General features: G+C 34.0%; 1 protein-coding gene and 1 pseudogene across 2 annotated transcripts in view; one reads left to right on the plus strand and one right to left on the minus strand.

The window, feature by feature from the left end:
* Window positions 1–17,533, plus strand: part of BEX3 (brain expressed X-linked 3) — a 128,526-nt gene that overhangs the window by 64,974 nt on the left and 46,019 nt on the right. The window lies entirely within an intron of this gene.
* Window positions 11,121–11,560, minus strand: LOC105309018 (annotated as a pseudogene).

Raw genomic sequence — 17,533 nt, forward strand, 5'->3', positions numbered from 1 at the left:
TTGACAGCTTTTTGAAAAGTTAAATTTACACTTAACCATACGTCCTAGAAATTTTACTCTTAGGAATTTTCCAAAACAGATTTCAAAATATCTTTCTTCAAAAAGATTTGTACAGGAATGTTCATAGCAATTTCATTTATGGTAGCTCCAAAAGGGATACAATCCAAATGTTCATTAACAAGTAAATGAATAAACAAATTTTCGTATATTCATACATTAGAACACTAGTAAGCAATAAAAAGGAACAAACTACTGGTACAAGCAACAACACAGATAAATGTCAAAAAATATTATACTTGGGGAAAAATATCAGAGATAAAAGTGCGCATTTTGTATCGATTGGTTACTGACTCCACTGGTGAATACATTTGTTGAAATGATTGAACTATATAGTTAAAATGTATGTATCTTATTGTGTGTAAATTAGACCACAATAAAGTTGATTAAAAATCAAATATCTAGAACTAATTCTAAATGCTTGCAAGACCTCTACACTGAAAATTGTAAAACAATTTTGAGAAACATTAAAGAAGACGTAAATAAGTGTAGAGATATACCATGCTCGTGGATTGAAAGACTTTATTTTAAAATATTTTAAAATTGTCAATTATTCCCAAATTTATCTATAAATTCAGTGCAATCTATATTAAAAAAAATATCAGCAGGTTATTTTTTGTCGACAATCAGGTTCCAACTATGTGTATAAAAATGCAAAGAGCCAAATACAGCCAAAACAACGTTGAAGGAGAGAGGTGAAAGTCTTCCACTACTAGATGCCAAACCTAACACAATGCTATAGTGAATAAATAGTATATTGTCTCAAAGATGAACATATATAGTGTGTGTACACACACACACACACACAGACCTGTGAAACATACCTACACATACTATCGCTTTATTTATGACAAAGATGACAGTGCAGTGAAGCGGGGAAAGGATTTTTTTTCAAAAAGTGGTAGCAGATCCGTTGGATATCCATATGTGAAAAATGTATGTTGACTCCACCTTAAATAATATACAAAACTTAACTCCTGATGTGTTACAGAGCTAAATGAGAAAGGTAAAAATGTCATTCTCATGCAAAATACACAGGAAATCATCTACATAATTGGAGTAGGCAGTGTTCTTACAGAAGACACAAAAACCACTAATTATGAAGAATAAAAAGATTACAAATTGCACTTTATTGATGTCAAAACTTCTGTTCATCAGAAGACACCAATAAAAGAAGAAGCAAATCACAAACTAGAAGAAGATATTTGGAACACGTATATCTGATAAATGATTCATATCTATAATGTATAAAGAGCTCTTACAAATGAAAAAGAAAAAGACAATCCAATAAAAAATGGCCAGACACCTTAAAATAGCATTTCAAAAAACAGAATATCTAAATGTCTAATAAATTTTTGAAAATGTGCTCAACTTCATTAGTTTGCAGGGAAATGTAAATTATAACCAAAATGTGATACCACTAAGCAGACCCCAGAACGTCTAAAATCATAAAAAAACAAGTATTTAATGAGGGTGTCATGCAACTAGAACGGGAGATACCACTTTGGAAAACTGTTTGGCAAAATGTTAAAGGTAAACAGGCATGCTCTATAACCCAGCAATCTCACTCTAGATACACCCATAGTAAAAATGCATGTGTTTGTTTACCAAACAACATTAACACATGTTATAATAGCACTTTTCAAATTGCTAAAAATTAGAAAATGCCTAATGTTCTTCAGCAAGAAAATGTATAAGTAAATTGTATATTTACACAGTGGAATATTATTCATGAGTAAAAATGTACAAATTACAACTACACACAGTGTGGATGGATTTCACAAACACAACATTAAGATAAAGAAGCCATAGTGAAAAGAGTAATGTATATGGTTTATATGAGTTTAAACATAGGCAAAACTATTAGGATGCTAGAATTCAGGGTAGCGGTAGCCTTGGGTAATGTTCCGGAGGTTCTTTGTTTTACTTTGTTTTGAGTGCTGGTTCAATGGTTTTAGTTTTAAAACTTCATTGATCCACATATTCATGATTTTGACACTTTTACATATGTATTTTATACTTTATTAATTATTTCCCTAAATGTAAAACTAACCGACATTCTTCCCACACAAAATTGTTAAACTTAAAACAACTTCTCACACTATTGGTGGGTATGTCATTTGGTATACATTCTTTCTGGAGGACTATTTGACAACAATTATCAGTCATGGAAATGTTCATACTGTTTGATATAGCCATTTAATTTTTGACATTCTATTCTACAGAAAAAAATCACAAATGTGTGGAAAGATTTATGTACAAATATATTCATAGTAGTAAAACATTTAAGCAAAACAATGAAAATATGCAAGTATCGATACTTGACTTAAACATTTTTGCTTATTCGTATGGGTTCTGTAAAATAAAATATGCTGTAAAAGGGTATTTAATGGTAAAGAAAATTTTTCATGATTTACACTTTAAATAACAGAGAAGTAAATTAGAAACAGTATACTGTTTGAGTTTCTAATATATATCTATATGCATATTATACATGTAAATATAGAAAGTAATAGATAAAATATAATCAATTCTTATTTCTGAATATACTTATATAATCAGTATTAAAACAAACAATATCTGTATGTAAAACTGCCAGAGACAAAAATAAAAAACTAGGAAGTGTCAAATGATGGTCATTGGCGCCTATTCAATGCCAACGAGAGTCCCCAATTTGGGATATGGTGAAGGGGGAGATGTCTGTCATTCAGTGCAAACAGCTCAATTGTGATACAGCATGGCTGTGGAACAGCATGACTGTGAAGCAGTCTTGGGGCGAGGCAGCCCCGGTGTTCCACTTTGGCCCTGGTCCTGCTGTTGCAGCTCAGTCCCTTCCAGCAAGACAGCTTCTCATTTAAAAAATAATAATAAATTAATTAATTAAAAAAATATAGCTGAAACTTATTGGATTTCATCAACCAATGTTACCATTAAAAAATTATTTAATTAAAAAAAAAAAAAGGCAGCTTCTGTGGTACAGCTCCAGCCAGGAAAACAAGGGCTTACACAGAAACCAAAAGGGAGTACTCCCCAAGCCAGAGGGGAGCTGACTTATAAAGAAAGAAGTCCCTGCCTCTGGTCCTTGATTTGTCCATTCTCAGGCAAATGAGTACTCCAAACCTCACAGTTTGATTTGTCCAAAAAATACTGTCCTAATGATCAGAATAGAGCCACTTTGATTGGTTGGTGCAAATGCTAATGAGGATATAGCTGTACAGATCCAAATGGACAGGGAAAATCTCAGTCCTATTAGTTGAAATAATATTACAGGAACTCCTTTGTAAGGGTTGGCTGAGAAGGCAGGAACACAGTGTATGCAGACAGTTCAGTGCAATCAGCAGGCAGTTCAGTACAGTCTTCTCCCTGAAGCATGACTTGTGTGAGAGGCCTCTGTTCAGCAATGGCTGTTAGGCTCTGTTTTAAAATTTGAGCCCCAGTTAGCTACCATATACTAAATCTGACAAGCTGGGGGTGGTGGTGGGGGAGTGGGCAGGGTACATGGCAGGCCCAAAAAGCTTAGTGACCAAAAGTAACCACACAAGATGGTCTGATTATGAATTTCTAACTGGGCAGGTCATGGCAAGTAATCACATAACTAACTTATAGCCTATAGTTTCCTTAGCAAAGGTCAATCTTTACCTTAAATGAGTTCTGACCATTGTACTGATGCATCTAGGATAACATACCTTTGAAATGTCACAGTACTTTTTCTTTTCAAAGGCATGACCACAGTCACCAGAGCAAACTTTGGCAAAGATGATCATCTGGACTGTATCCACACACAACTTAGTTTAGTGCAAAACATAATTTTTTTCTCTATGTCTAAGAAAAATCAACTGGGTTGAATATCAGTGTGATATAGAGACCCTGATCACCTATGTTTACTATAACTTTGTCACAGTTAACTTTTGTGAGCATCATTGATTCCCTAGGATGGATGCCTAAGAATGGATTTGTGGGCTTGAGGAGCACCTGTATTTTAAATGCAAATGCCCAAGTTCTATACAGAAAGATTGACAAATTCAGATTCTATTACCTGAAAATAAGTGAGAAAGTCCTTGGGGGAGTGCAGAGCACGGGTTTTCTGACTTCGTGTCATAAAGAGCTTGCATTGAACCTACTTTGAGACCATAGACACAATAGACTTAAAAACCTCTAAAGGAGGAGTAAGTGGACTTATATCTTCAAAGCAGCATGAGACAAGCCAGAGTAATTAACGGTAAGGACCCTGGGCCTGGGTTCAGTCAGACAGGTCTCCTCTCTCTTTCCCATCTTACTTCTAGGTTCTGTTCTGAGGCCCAGGTTAAGGTCCTTTTCCTCCTGGAGGCTTTCTCTGACTATTTCTGGCCAACTTAGCCATTGCCTTCCCCTAGCTCCCACTGGGCTGACAATTCACCCTTTCCTTTAGCTTTCTCCAAATGGCCTTATGTCAAGAGCCTACCCAGAGGGCGTATTTCTTTCACCAATGTAATTCCCTCTTCTGAGACCTAGTCCTTATCAATCAGAGTACACAGGGCAGTGTTGAGCTTCTGAAAGCACTCTCCCCTCCAATAACTATTAACTTATCAGTGAACGAAAAGAAGGAATTGAATGAAAAAGATGGAAGAGGGCATAGGGTCATTATAGAGACAGTCTTCATTCTAAAACCTGGTTGGTTCCCAGACTCAGCACTAACCAGCTGTGTCACCTTGGACACCATACTTAAATCTCTCAAAAGGAGAGAAGTAGAGGATGGAAGGAGGAACACGAGAGAACAGCCTGCTATGGTAGTTCAGATATTAAGTCATAAGGCCCTAAACCAGGATGACAAATTCAGTTGTCATAGTGAAGAAAGATGGAGGCTTATTGGCTATGGAGAAGGTGAGACAAGGCTCTGAAATTTCAAGACAGAGTGACCAAATTAATACGGCAGGTTGGGTTAATTAATAGTAGGAGCACAGAATCTCACTCAAGGATGACTATAAAATACCACCAGAAGACTTAAAAGTAAAGGTGGCCCCCATAGACCTGTAGTCACCAAATGATATCATCTGGATAAGAGCAAACTGTTGCAGTCAGTATTTAAATCTCCTGGATGTAGTTACCAATTTGCAGGAATTAGAGGAAAGAGGATCTGGTTGGACCATAAGGAGGCAGTTAGCAAAATCCAGACTGTAGGAAAGTCTACAAGTTAAACAGCCCAAGTTCTTCCGCAGATAATTTGTAAGGAAAAGAAAGAGATGGAGGGAAAACCTGTACATTAATAGAGACTTTAAATAAATATTTAAAAATTTTTGAAGGGCAAGACTGTAGCGTCCTGTTATGCACTTGGAAGATAAAACCATAAAGAAATGAAAGCAAATGATTACTACAGAAGTCAGGATAGTGGTTACTTTTAGAGGGAAAGGGGAGGCTTCAATTAAGATGGCACGTGTAAAGGGGCTTTTTGGTGCCCCTTGCGCAGCTGCCCCAGCGCTGGTGCTCAGAGCGAGCAGGTTCATCACCGCGAAAATCCTCGGACACAGCCACTTTAGGACACAGCCACTTTAAGAGGCATCTGCTGATGCCCTGGCCTTTGTCTCACTCAGCTGCTCGGGTGGGCAGCCTTGTGTCCTTGCCGCGTCCTACCTCTTCCTATTGCAGGGTGATTAATTATTTCTCTCCCTAGTTGTAGGGCTTCTGTTCCCCTGTATCGGCAAGCAACTTCGCTTGCTATTTGCTCCGTGTTTCTGTCTCAACTTTTATGTGGTTGCAAGAGAGGATAAGCAAAGCTTCTATCATCTACGCCATTTTTGCCCAGCTTCCGCTGTTTTATCTTCTTAATGGTGTCTTAACAAAGATCAGAAGGTTTTAATTTTGTCAAAGTCCAATTGTGCAATTATTTTCTTTTATGATCTGTGCTTTTTTTGGTCTAATCTAAGAAGTCTTTACCTACCCCAATGTTGCAAAGATTTTCTGCTATACTTTATTTTAGAAGTTTCAGATTTTATATTCCTGTTTATGATCCATTTCAAGTCATTTTTTTCATGTGTGATGTGAGGTAAGAATCAAGGATCCCCGGTAAGATAACTTGGCAATCTTGTTGAAAATCAATTGACCATGTATGTTTGAGTCTATTTCTGGACTATGTGTTCTGTTCCATTGATCTGTGTATCAATTCTACACCATACCATCACTGCCTTGGTCACTGTACCTATAGCATATCATAAAATCATTTGATTCCTTTAGACTTGTTCTTCATTTTCACAGTTGTTTTAGCTATTCTAAATCTCTAAATATTTTGAAGTCATCATGTCAATCTCTCAAAGATGCCTGCTTGGATTTTGACTGTGATTGCATTGAATCTGTAGATGACTTAGGGAAGGAAGATTTTGTTAAATATATTTTTTTATTTTTCAATTACACTTGATATACAATATTATATTAGTTTTAGATATCCAACACAGTGATTAGAAATTTACATAACTTAGGTAGTGATCACCCCGATAACTCCAGTACCCATCTGACACCATATATAGTTGTTAGAATACTACTGACTATGTTCCCCATGTTATACTCTACGTCCCCATGACTACTTTGTACCTACTAATTTGTACCTGTTAATCTCCTCCCTGCTTTCACCCTTCCATCCTCCCAACCTCCCATCTGGCACCCATCAAAATACTTTCTGTATCCATGAGCTTATTTCAGTTTTGATTGTTCATTTATCCTATTCTCTAGATTCCACATATAAATGAAATCAGATGACAACTGTCTAGGAAGGGAGGATTGACATCTTAACAATACTGAGTCTCCTGATACATGAACATGATATATCTCTATGTTCATTTAGATACTTTTTTCTTTTAACAGTGTCTTGTAGTTTTTAATGTACATGTTTTATACATATTTTTTATCCCTATCTCTAAAACTCTCAAGCTGTTGTTACTGGCATTGATTTTATTTTCATTGTAATTTTCATTTATAATTTTAATTGTTCACTGCTAGTATATAGAAATACAATTTTTTTCACATATTGACCTTACATCAATATGGAGGTTTTTAATTTTGTTGAAGTCCAATTGTGCAATCGTTTCCTTTCGTGATCCTCTTTTCTTTCATGATGTGTGCTCTAACAACATTGCTAAGCTCAATTAGATCTAGTAGCTTTTTTGTAGATTCATTAAAATTTTCTTTGTAAAAAAATCATGTTGTCTGTGATTGAAGTACAATGTTAAGTAAGAGTGATGAGGGTGAATATCCTGCCCTTATTCCCAATCTTAGAGGAAAAAATGTATACTATTTCAGCACTAAGTATATTCTCTGTAGGTTTATCATTAATTCCCTTTATGACTGGAGAAGTTTGCTGAGATTTTTTAAAAATCGTGAATGAGTATTGGCTTTTGTCACATATTTTTATGCATCTATTGAAATGATATGTTTTTTTCCTCTTTTATTCTGATAATAAGTGGAGTGTATTACTTTTTTTATTATTGTTAAACCAACTTTGCATTCCTGGGATAAAGTCCACTTGGTCCTCATCATTTTTATATATTGATAGATATTATATGGTAGTAATTTGATGAGGATGAGGATTTTTGCATATATGTTCATAAGGGTATTGGTTTATAATTTTTTTCTTGTAATATTTATACCAGGCTTTGGTGTCAAGTTTATTCTGGGCTCTTAAAATGAGTTGCCACATGTTTTTGTGTCCTCTAATTTCTGAAAGATTTTGTGAAATGTAGCTATTATCTCTTTTTTAGAGTTCACCAGTACAACCTTTGTGGAAATATTTTCTTGGTTATGAATTTATTTTACTTTGTAGATATAGATCCACCCAAATTTTATTTCTTCTCTAGTTTGGAAAGTTTTGCTTTACAAAAAATTAGTCTATTCCATCTATGTCATTTACTTTATCAGCATAAAGTTGCTCATAATATTTAATTACTATGTATTAACGTTTGTACATTCTTTGGTGATATCTCCTATTTCAGCCCTGATATTGGTAATTTGTGATTTTTTTTCTTGGTTCATTTATTAGAAGTTAATTTCTTCAAAGAACCAGTATTCAGCTTTGTTTTTCCTGCTTTTTAAAAATCGGTTTTCTATTTCATTGTTTTCTACCTTTATTGTTACTATTTATTTCCTTCTATTTACTTTGGATAAAATATCCTTTTCCCTCTAACTTTTGTAAATGGAAATTCAGATCATCGATTTTAAATCTCTCTTCTTTTCTAATATAAGTATATAAATCTACAAATTTTCCTCTAAGCACTGTTTTAACAGCATCCCTAAATCTGATATGTTATATTTAGTTTGAAATATTTCTAATTTGCCTTGTAATTTATTTTTCAATCCATGGATTATTCATGAGTGTTACTTAAAATATTGTTTGTTTGTTCTTTTCTATATGTCTTAAATTTCTGGTTTTTAACTAATTGATTTTTTGTAGTTAGAGAACATGCTCTGTAAGTACTATTTATGCAAGCCCAGATAGCATAGAATGTACTCTCTGGTTAAAGGAAGAGTAAAGCCTTCGTCTTAAAATATTAAGCCAACAGAACTATTTTTTCTAATTGTTCCTTCCTCATGATAGGCTCTACTATTGACTGAGACGTTATTCTGGATATTTTTGTGAGAGTATTTTGGATGCGATTAACATTTAAAATTGGCAGACTTTGAGTAAAACAGATTGCTTTCTGTAATGTGGGTGGGCCTCATCCAATAAGTTGGAGGCCCAAATAAAACAAAAGACTGACCTCCTCCAAGCAAGAGAGAATTCTGCCAGCAGATGGCCTTCAGACTTGAACTGCAACAGTGGCTCTTCCTGGATCTTCAGCCTGCTAGTCCACCTTGTCTATTTTGAACTTTCCAGCCTCCATGAGCCAATCTCTCAAATTGCATAAGCCAATCTCTCAAAATAAATCTATGTATGTATGTATGTATGTATGCATGTATGTGTGTGTATGTATGTATGTATGCATGTATCTATCTATCTATCTATCTATCTATCTATCTATCTATCTATCTATCATCATCTATCTATAATCTATTGGTTCTGTTTCTCTGGAGAACTTGACTAATACAAGCATCTATTTGCAATTACTCTAGACAAGAGGATTCCTCTGCCTCCTTTTTCACATCCTCAAAATGATTCCAGTGGCCAGCTTAAAAATATTTATTTTAAACATATATAATTAAATTTAAAATATTTCATTTCAAGTTGTATCAGGAACCCCCATACTTTCAGGTACTCATGGGTACTAACTCAGCATCTATCTTCTTATATGGTCAGTGACCATCAGAAACTATTAAGAAGCCCAGGTATGGGCCCCACAGGAACTGGCTGATAAGTAACACAAATGAGCATGGAGGAAAGAACACAGGCAGATTAACTGTTCTGTAATCATGGACAAACATCAAATTCCTCATGTATAAAATGTAGGAAACAATCTTTACCTCATAGGCTGGCAAGAGGTCACATGGGTTAGCCCACTGGCCTACACTAGCTTTTGGTACTATGCTTGGCCTATGCAGAGAATCACCAAAGGTGAGGTTCTCAGAGACCTCTAGAGTGCAAATACCATGTCATTGTAGTTGACCACTAAGCTACAATAATTTTCAACTCATGATGAATCTGTTTCTATTCCTATCCACTCCTTTTCTACCATATTATTTTATTTCTACCTTATTATTATTTTTAAAAATTTCTAAATTTTGTATTTAAGTATAGTTGGTATATAATATTATATGTTTCAGGTGTACAATATAGTGATTCAACATTTATACACTTTACAATATAATCACTACATTAAGTCTAGTAATCGTCTGTCACAGTGCAACTTTATCACAGTATTATTGACTATATTCCTTTTCACCCTTTTCACCCATCTCCCTATGCCCCATCCCTCTGGCAAGCATCAGTTTGATCTCTGTTTCTATGAATCTGTTTTCATTTTGTTTCGTTTGTTCATTTTTTTTTAAGATTCCACAAACAAGTGAAACCATATGGTTTTGGCTTTCTCTGATTTGTTTCACTATTATTTTGAAGTAAATTTCAGACAGCATATAATTTAATCTGTTGATATTTCAGTTTGTAACTCTAAAAGAACTTTTTAAACTTAATCATAGTATCATTATTACACCTAAAATAATAATACTTTAATATTAAATATCCAGTGTTCAAGTTTTCATTACTTTATAAATATCACAGGTTTTTTTTATTTTACATTTGTTTACATGAGGATCCAATACCACACACACACATTACCTTTGCTTGATATGTCTTAGATCTCTTTTAATCCAAAGTTTTCCCATTCATCACTTTTAAATATATTATAGTAAAAAATATATATACATAACATGAAGTTAACCATTTTTTCCTTTCATAATCGAGATTTAGTGGTTGTTTTGAGAATAAATACACAGACATTTCAATTTGTACACAATCCTTAATGTACGTACCAAAAACCTAAAATCATATAGTTGTGAATCTTTTCTAAAGTTATCCCAGTGACTTTCCAGCTTAAAATTTGGAGGCTAATTTTCCTCAATAGAATATCAAGTATCAATATCTTCAAAGGTTGATACACTGTTACATCAAAGTTCCACTAATTCACAATTTAATATCATATATGCTACATAATCAAATTTTCAATCCTTCACAGCACATTAAGTTACTAGGCAACCTGGACTCCCATGACAAAGATGTTACACAAAATTCTGACTGGGAGAGCTAAGATCAAGGAGTGGTTTTCTTTAGGAAACAATTCTACCAAAAACATGGGAATAGATATAATTTTAAATGTTCAAGACATATTAAATGCACAACTGACCCCGAATTGCTTTGTGTCAGAGGATATAAAAACTATCCCCATATATGGAATATTAAGCTGACATCCAAGACAATCAAAGTCTCCCATATTCAATATCCCATTATTTTCTGGCTGTACCAAAAAAAGAAACAACCAGCAAATGATTCCACCTCTTTATAAAAAGCATTTACACTTAAAAAATGGAATGAAGTGGAATTCTCTCCTTCTTAAAAATGTTTCTAGGGGTAATAAAAAAACTTGCATTTATGAAATAGTTGATAAAAATATTTCTCTGGATTGTACAAGAAGGGAGACAGGGAAGGGACCACTGATAAGACATGGTATATGATATTACTTAGACTTCTTTCTCTCCTGCTTCATCAGAGGCTAGACTCTCCTTATTTTTAGTTTCTCCATTTTTTGCAGGTAAACCTTTAGTTCTTGGTTAGCCACTTTGGCCTGTTTTCCCTTTGCTCCCCTTTTCCCTTTAGTTTGCACTTTTTTTCTGCAGATCTATCCTTTCCTGCCACTTTTTGGGGGCTTCCTTTCCACTTTCACGGGAGCAGGTTTATCTGACAACCTCGCCAACCTCCTCGTGGGCTTCTCCTTTGCCACTCCCTTGCTGGAGCTGACCTTCCTCTTGGCCATCCCGGCGGCTGGGCAAGTGCGTGTGGGTGCCCGTGGGCCTGGGCCCGCCAAGAGAGAGCCTTTGCGAAGCTGGGCTGCTCGGCAGCTGCTGCAACTCCCTCCGCCTGAGCTGTTGGGACCTGCCTAAATTTACTCATGTTTAAGTGTGCAGTTCAGTGGCATTAAGTACATTCACATTGCTGTACAACCATCATCATCATCCATCTCCAGAACTTTCATCTTCCCAAACTGAAATTCTTTACCCATTAAACAATAACTCCTCATTTTTACCTTCCCCCGGGTCTGGCAACCAGCATTCTACTTTCTGTCTCTATGAACTTGCCTATTCTAGGTACCTCATAGAAGTGGAACCATACACTACTTCTCTTTTTGTGCCTGGCTTATTTCACTTACCATGTCTTTAAGTTTCATCCATGTCATAGCATGTTTCAGAATTTCATTCCTTTTTAAGACTGAATTATATTCCATTATAAGTATATGCCACATTTGTTTATCCATTCATCTGTGGATGGACATTTTATGTCCTGAAAAATGCTTTGCTTATATTAATCTAGCTACCCCCACTTTCTTATAATTAGTGTCTCCATACTACTTTTTTTCCATTCTTTTACTATTAGCCCATCTGTGTCTTTATATTTAAAGTGTGTTTCTCATAGAAAGCACATAAGTGGTGAGCATTTTTATCCAATCAATCTCTCACTTTTACTTGGAGTGCTTAAACAATTACTATTTAATGACATTTTTAATATGATTGCATTTAAATCTAGTATCTTACTATTTACTTTCATATGGCTATGTTTTCATTGTTCCTTTTTACCCTCTTTCCCCACTTAAAAAAAAAGTTACTGATGACATTCTATTATTCCATTTCCACTTTGGCTTATTAGCTATAAACCTTCGCTTCATTTTTAGTGCTTGCTCTAGAGTTTACAATATGCATCATTAACCTATTACAATTTGTCATCAAATAATACTATACCAATTCATGTAAGAACTGTACAATGGTGTACTTTCATTTCCCACCTCCCTCCTTGTGCTATTTACTTTGTATCTATGTTATAAACTCCATGATACGTTATTATTTTTCTTTTGTAAAGTTTATTGTCTTTAAAATTGCTCAATTGCTCCACCCCAAATGTATATCACCACATATACGCCATTTCCTGTGCTCTTCTTCCTTTTGTGTAAATCCACATTTTCATCACTTGTTATTTTTCTTCGATCTGAAGAACTTCCCTCAGTATTTCTTATAGTATCAGTTTTATGGTGACAAACACGTTGACCTTTTGTTTGTTGGGGAAAGCCTTTGTTCATCTTGATTTTTTAAGGGTATTTCCACTGGATATAGAATTCTCAGTTAACTTTTTTCTTTCAGTCCTTTAAAGATTTCATTCATGGTCTTCTTTCTTGTAAATTCTGATGCTGTGTGGAGTCATTCTTATATTTATACCATTATATACAACATATCCTTTTTCTGTGGCTTCTATTCAGATTTTCTCTTAATAACCGCTTTTCAGGATTTTGATTATGATGTACCTTGACGTGGCATTCTTTTTTGTAATGGAGATATAATTGACACATAACATTGTATTATTTTCAGGTGTACAACATAATGATTTGATACTTGTATATATTGTGAAATGATCACCACAATAAGCCTAGTTAACATTCATCACCACACAGTTACAAAGTTTTTTCTTGTGATGTGTCACTTAGAAACTCTTAGCAACTTTCAAATATACAATACAGTACCATTGACTATAGTCACCATGCTGTTCATTACATATCTAGGGTTTATTTATTTCATAACTGAAAGATTTTTACCTTTTGACCACTTGCACCCATTTTGCTCATTTTTTCTCCCCACCTCTGACAACCACCAATCTGTTCCCTGTATCTATGAGTTTGTTTTTTTAATATTCCGTATATAAGTGAGGTCATACCATATTGTCTTTCTCTGTCTGACTTATTTCACTTAGCATAATGTCCTTAAGGTCCAAATGACACATTTCCTTCTTTTTATGACTAAATAATATTCCATTGTGTGTATATGTGTGTGTGTGTGTATATTTATATTTATTTATTTATTTTTATATATTTTAAATAATGTTCCAATGAACATAATGGTGATATGGCATTCTTTTTGTTTATCCTGCTGGAGGTCCAGTGTTTCTCGGGTCTGTAAGTTTATAATATTCATAAAAACCTAGAAATATTTCAGGTATTATATTTTCAAATACATATTATTTGTCTCACACCCTTTGGGAGTCATATTACCTGTTATAATGCTTTATATTGATCAACAGGTCACTGAAGTTCTCTTATTTTTCACTGCGATTCAATTTCAACAGTTTCTATCACTATGTGTTAACTTACCTTTTTTATAACAACTTTATTGAGTCATAATTCACATATCACTTAATTCTCCAATTTAAAGTGTATGCCATTTTTCAATTATATTCATAGAGTAGTGAAACCATTACCACAATTAATATTAGATCATTCGAATCACCCTTATAGGAAACCTACTAGTAGTAACTCCGTGTTTCCCTCCAAGCTCCCAAGCCTAAGCCACCATCAATCTAATTTCTATATCTATAGAGTTGTCTATTCTGGACATTTCATACAAATGGAATCACACAAAATGTGGCCCTTTTTGACAGTCTCCTTTTACTTACTATACTATTTCCAAAGTTCATCTGTGTTGTAGTATTTTTGAGTACTCTATTTCTTTTTATTGTCAAATAATATTCAGTTGTATCCATATACCACATTGTATGTATCCATTCATCAGTTGATAGACATCTGAGTTGTTTTCAACTTTCGACTATTATGAATAAGGCTACTATAAATATTATAAATCTTTATGTTGAAATATGTTTTCATTTCTCTGTGTATATACCTAGGAATGGAATTTCTGGGTCATATAGTAATTCTATATTTAGCTTTTTGAGAAACTGTAAAAACATTTTCCAAAACAACCGCGCCATTTGATATTCCTATTGGCAATACATGAGAGTCCAAAGTTTTCCACATTTTCATCAACATTGGTTACTATCTGTATTTTGATTCTAGCCATCCTAATGGGTGTAAAGTGACATTTTATTGAGGTTTTGATTTGCATTTCCCTAATGGCTAATGATGTTGAGCATGGTTTCATGTGCTTATCATCCATACGAATACTTTCTTTGGAGATATGTCTGTTCACATCATTTGCTCATTTTCGATCGGGTTGTCTTTTAATATCCAGTGTAATAACTTTTTATATCTTTTGGATACAATTTCCTTATAAAATATATGATTGGTAATCTTTTTCATATTTTGTTGAGTGTCTTATTTTCTTGATGATATCCTTTGAGACACAAAAGTTTTTAATTTTGAAGATGTCTAATAAATCTATTTTTTTCTTTTGTTTCTTGTGCTTTTGGTGTCTTATCTAAGAAATGTTGTCTAGTCCAAGGTCACAAAGATTTATGCTAATGCTAATGTTCTCTTCTAAGAGTTTTATAGTTTTATTTCTTACATTCAGGTCTGTGACTCATTTTGAGTTAATTTTTACATATGATGAGAGGTAGGGATTAGGCTTAATGCTCTTATATGTAGTTAGCTAGTTCTCCCAGTACCAACTGTTGAAAATTCTATTTTTTTCCTATCAAACTATCTTGGCACCTTTCTCAAAAATCAAATGACCATAGTATTTATTTCTGGAGTTCCAATTCTATTCCATTGATCTATGTGTCTATGTTTATGCCAGTACCGCAGTGTTTTGATTATTGTAGCTTTGAAGTAAGATTTGAAATCAGGAAGAGTTGATTTCTCCATACTTGTTGTTCTTTGACAAGATTGTTTTGGCTATTCCAGGTCCCTTGTAATTCCATATGTATTTGAAAGTTTACTTTTCCACTTCTGCAATAAAGGTCATTAAAATTTTGATGGAGCTTGCTTTGAATCTGTGTATCTCTTTGAGGAGTATTGCAATTGTAACAATTTAAGTCTTCCAACCTGTAAACATAGGGTATCTTTCCATCTATTTAGGTCTTCATTTCAACAATGCTTTGTAATGTTCAGAGCATAAGTTTTTCACTTCTTTGTTAAATGTCGTCTGAAGTACTTTATTCTTTTTGATACTATTGTAAATGGAATTGGTTCCTTAATTTTCTCTTTGATTTTCATCACAGGTGTGATGAAACTGGTTTTGTGTGTTGATCTTATACTGAGTTTTTCTGAACTTGTTAATTAATTCTGTAGCTTTCTTGTGGATTCTTTAGGATTTTCTCTGTATAAGATCATGTAACCTGCAAACAGTTTGATTTACTTCTCCCTTTCCAATCTGGATGCCTTAGATTTCATTTTCTAGCTAATTGACCTGTCGAAAACCTCTAGTAGAATGTTGACAAGAAGTGGTGAGAGCAGACATTCTTGTCTTGTTCCTGATCATAGGAAAGCATCCAGCCTTTTACCACTGAATATAATGTTAGCTGTGGGTTTTCCTTACGTGTCCTTCATCGGGTTGAAGATATTCCCTCTATTCCTAGTTTTTGGAGTTTTTAAATTATTATAAAAGGCTGTTATATTTCTTCAAAATTTTGTGCAGTTCGCTGAAATAAAATGAAATGAAATGATGGTGTGGCGTTTGGTTTTTATTCTATTAATATGGTGTATACATGTATTGACATTTCTATGATTGACTCCTCTTGGTCTTGGTATAAAATTTACCATAGAATTTAGAGGATATTTGCATTTATGTCATAAAAGGTATTGATTTTTAGTTTTCTTCTGATGTCTTTGTCTAGTTTTGATATCGGGGTAATATTGGTCACTTAGAATGAGTTGGGATGTGTCCTCTCCTTTTCTACTTTTTGGAAGAATGTGTATTATTTCTTTTCAAATGTTTGGTAGAATTCATCAGTGGAGTCATCTGGGGTTGATCTTTTCTTATTCAGAAGTTTTAAAATTACTAATTTAATTTCTTTACTTGTTATTATTCTATTCAGGTTTTCTATTCTTGGATTTGTTTTGGTAGTTTGTGTCTTTCTAGGAGTTTCATTATTTCATCTAATTTGTTTAATTAATTAGCATACAGTTGTTCATACTATTCTCTTACAATCCTTTTTTAAATTTTCTATAAGGGCAATAATAATGGCTGCTCTTTCATTCCTGATCTTAGTAATTAGAGTCTTCCCTCTTTTTCTTCATCTGTCTAACTAAAAGTCTGTGAATTTTGTTGATCTCTTTCAAAAAACAATTTTTGGTTTTGTTGAATTTCTCTGAATTTTTTTCTCTTCTTTGCTTCATTAATTTCTGCTCTAATCCTTATCTCCTTCATTCTGGTTGCTTTGGATTCACTATGCTCTCCTGTTCCTCATTCATGAGGTAGAAGATTATGGTTTTGAGATCTTTCTTCTCTTAAGGTATGTGCTTACAAATGTAAATTTCACTTTAAGGGCTACTTTACATGAATCCCACAAGTTATGGTATGTCGTGTGTTAATTTTCATTTGTGTCAAAGCATTTCCTATTTCTTTGTGATTTCTTGTTACATTTACTATTTCAAACTGTATTGTTACATTAAACTCCCCACAAGGTCAATGGCTCCCACAGTTTTTACCTCTTACCCTTACCTGTCTCTTCACATTGACTTGAAGGAGAGAAGGCTTAGGTGACTGTTGCAAGTAGTAGAGCTGGCATAGATGCTTTTTGGTAAGCTCTTATTCAGGTATCTGGCCCCAATTGTTGGAGTTTCTTTCCATGATACATAATGTCTCTTTGTCCTCTCCTATTAGTTCCATTCACCAATACCAGGGAGACAAGTTGAATCTAACTCAGTATCATACTTTTCTTATATTTACATATATTTTCATACAAGCTTTTACTTATAAAAGGAGATGTATTCTGTGAAATGTTTAGATCAACTAAAGATGTCCCTATCTAGTAGGATTATTGGAGAATGAAGTTAAATAATGCAAGACAGTGATATAGTCATATCTGATGTTTGGAATCATTCATTATTCTATCGAAAATGGCAAGATGTAAGGCAAAGAGACCAGTAAATTT

Source organism: Pteropus vampyrus, unplaced genomic scaffold, assembly GCF_000151845.1.
Source record: "Pteropus vampyrus isolate Shadow unplaced genomic scaffold, Pvam_2.0 Scaffold653, whole genome shotgun sequence".
Lineage (NCBI taxonomy): Eukaryota > Metazoa > Chordata > Mammalia > Chiroptera > Pteropodidae > Pteropus > Pteropus vampyrus.